Below are 3,592 nucleotides of genomic sequence, written 5' to 3' on the forward strand. Positions count from 1 at the left end.
TATTATGCTTTATAAATGACCAGTTCTCAACATTTTTTTTTTTTTAACGAATTTTTTCTCATACAATTTTTTCTGTATAATAGCTATTTCTATTCTTTTACTTATCCTACGATACAGTTCATTGTGAGTGTTGACTGCATACGCATTGTGTGAAAAAAATGCAACCTCAGCTGATTCGTAAGCAATTTACTAAAAATAATTTGACCAAATAGCATGTGAGTATCACGGAGGCCGGATAATGTTATAATATTTATAATCAATCTGTACATAATATTTAAAACTCAATGTTTTTACTTTGTCCTCTGTGGACACGAAAACTAATGAACTTATTTTCTATAAAAGTTATATCAATAGATTCCTTTAAAACTCGTGGAGTGCCTATAGCTTCGTTGTTGCTGTATCGTGTTGTATTTTTTCATTTGGGCTAAAAATGTTCATTTACATAAATTCAAAATAGAATATCAGCTATTGTATCTAAGAGGCGATGTATGTGGTTGAGGTATCTATATTAAAAACCACCCTGAATCGTTTTTGACAAAAACTAATTGAGAATATATTTCAACTGAAACAAAACGGAAATGATAAGTAGATTATTATGTATAAATCGGCTAATCCAGATATTATCAATCAAGCTCATATACCTAACTGACCCATAAATTGATTCACAGTTTTTGACTAATTGAAACTAAAATGTGTACACATAATATTCGGGATCTCAGATGGATCATACGAATATTATAGAATTTAAAATAGAAGACGATGGTAATAGTTTATAAATGCTATAATGTATGAAAGGTAAAATCTATAGCTAAAAATTATAAAATTAAAAAATACTCAACCGATTTAACGGTTCAAAAAACGTTTAGTCGATTTGTACAATAAATTAATCCACTTATTTATGAGTGGCTTACCAGTCAGTAAAATATTAAAATCATCATAACTACATATTCGTTTATTTCTGCTTGCAACTGATTACACGTAAGAAAGACAAATTTCTTATTAATATCAACGGAAAATGGATTGCTTATTTTAGTTTTATTAAATTTATCCCCTGGCATCGTTTAATAATACTGCAACTAGTTTTTATACATAAAAATTGATTGTGCGTTTTTTAATATTCAGTAATCTCGAAAATTACTGAACTGATTGGCACCAAATTTTGCTTAGGCTGGACATTAACGAGTTAATAAGTTAAAAGTTAAGTTAATTTTAACTTATTAACTTAACTAGTTACATTTGGATTTTCATTAACCTAACTATTAACTTGCTAAATTTATTTTTTAATTAACGTGAAATTAACGAATTTATTTTTCATTTTAAGAAATAAGTTAAGTTAATTTATTTTTTTTTTTACATTCACTATTTCAGTCGTTTTCATGTCAAAACATGAAAATTTATTTATTTATTTTTTTTATTGTGAATTTATTTAGAAAACGAAACGAAAAAAATTACAGTAGAAATACTGTATGTTGTATGAAGTATAAGCATTATAGTCTATAATTTATACAATTTAGTTGTTTGTTGATAAGAAATAAAGTACGCTAACAAATAAAAGAAATAACTTTTTTTTAACTTCATAAAAAGTTTAAAAAAAATGTGTATTAACTTTTAACTTATCTGAGTTAACCAAAAATTTTATTAAGTTTAAAGTTTTAACTTTTTCTTATTGATGTATATTAATTTAAATTAACTGAGTTAAAAAATATCACTAATTAGCCCAGTATTGAATTTCGAATACATATTCCTTGAGACTCGAAGAATATTTATAGCTTCGTTTTTTTTTTTTTAATTCATATAGATTGAGGTGACCTACACGGCCACACAAGAATTTTGTTTTGGCTCACCAAAATCGAATATTTCTGGATTATATTATAATTGTGTCATATGTGATAGTCATTGGTTACAGAGATACAAGAGTCTTTTATATAATAATCTATAAATATATTTATAATTAAATGTATATTTCTCTTTATATTATACTTAAAAACTACTCGATACAATTTGACAATAATTTAAAAGATTGTTCTTAGATATATCATGAATGTACAGAAAGTAGTTTTAATTACGATTGAAATTATACCAAGTTTTACTTCGCCACAGGCAGTTTCTCATCTCGGTTGAATTTGTTCACAAAGCGAGCTCGAGTTACATTGATAACGATTTGTTCATGGATGTACACTAAAGACTAAGATACATCTGCAGTAATGGTGTATTTTATATTTTTTAATTTTATTATTTATTTCCTGAGAGAAATCGGGCTATAGAATTTATAATATATATTATTATAAATTTATAATATAAAATTTTATTGGTAAAACCTAATGTTATATATTTTGTGTACAAAAAGTTAATGAAAAATGCTAAAATATAGAATTTGTAAATTTAATTTGTCTAACAATCAAAACGAATATTCTTATATAATTTTTTTTATTAAGCTGTAGTAAGAGAAAGATATAAAAAAGTTATTAAACGTAATGAAGAAAATATTTTATTAACTATAAATTATTATAAAATGAAAGTATATAATCTTCCTTTTAATCTCAGATCTGCAAAGAATTTATTATAATTGATATAATATTCAACAAAATATATAGATCTTTACAATAAATATGAATATTTTAAAATCAATGGCGTCGACGGTATTCAAATCAAATAGTCCCTTTTAAGATATAATAATAGGTATTATGCAGAATATTTGAGCATATATTTTTCGATATGCAACTCGGATGAACTATATACGGTCCTCATGACCTCATTAAATCATTCCAATGAAAATGTCTCAACCAAAATATAACGCGTTTCTACTATAAATTATTGTTTTTTTACTAGCAAAAAATGTTGCATTTTTTTAATTTAACTCGTCTAATGTCGATAGAACAATCATTATTTTTTTGACTCAATACCCCTAGTATATTTTTTTAAACAATCAATTTCCTATTTTTCATTTTTTTTTTTTACATTTTTTTTTTTACATTTTTTTTCCTTCTAATGGTTATTTAATTGATATCAGAAAATATAAACGGATCTTTGTTTACTTTTAATTATTTTAAAATTTAAACCTATTCATAATTAATTACTAAATAGTAAATAAATAATAGATGATGTTATAATAAATGAAACATTCTATACGTACCTATACAATATATTATTACGTCAACATCATAATTAAATAGGTACCTGCATTTATAATAATACATTCAACGAATTGGCCTAATTTATAGTGAATTCTTCGAGCCATTTATAATGTATAACCGATCCAATATATTTGTTTAATGACAACATAAAATAATTATTAGAAGTTTTTGATTTAAAAATATTTTGTAAAACTCATCATTTTTTTTATTCAAATAATTGATACTAGGTCGTCTGTCGTCATAATTGTATACAATATTTTACTATAAATAAAAATTAATCAATAATTAGTGGTATCACGCATATTACTTTCTTAGAATAAACCTTTTTTTAGCTATATTTTCTGACAGGTGTATAAAATATATGCTACGGTAAAAGTACGAATAATACAATAGGTTTTCTTTTACTTTGTACTCTTATGTATAATATATAATTACAATATTATAGATTAGCTTTAAAA

Source organism: Rhopalosiphum maidis, chromosome 2 (genome assembly GCF_003676215.2).
Source record: "Rhopalosiphum maidis isolate BTI-1 chromosome 2, ASM367621v3, whole genome shotgun sequence".
NCBI lineage: Eukaryota > Metazoa > Arthropoda > Insecta > Hemiptera > Aphididae > Rhopalosiphum > Rhopalosiphum maidis.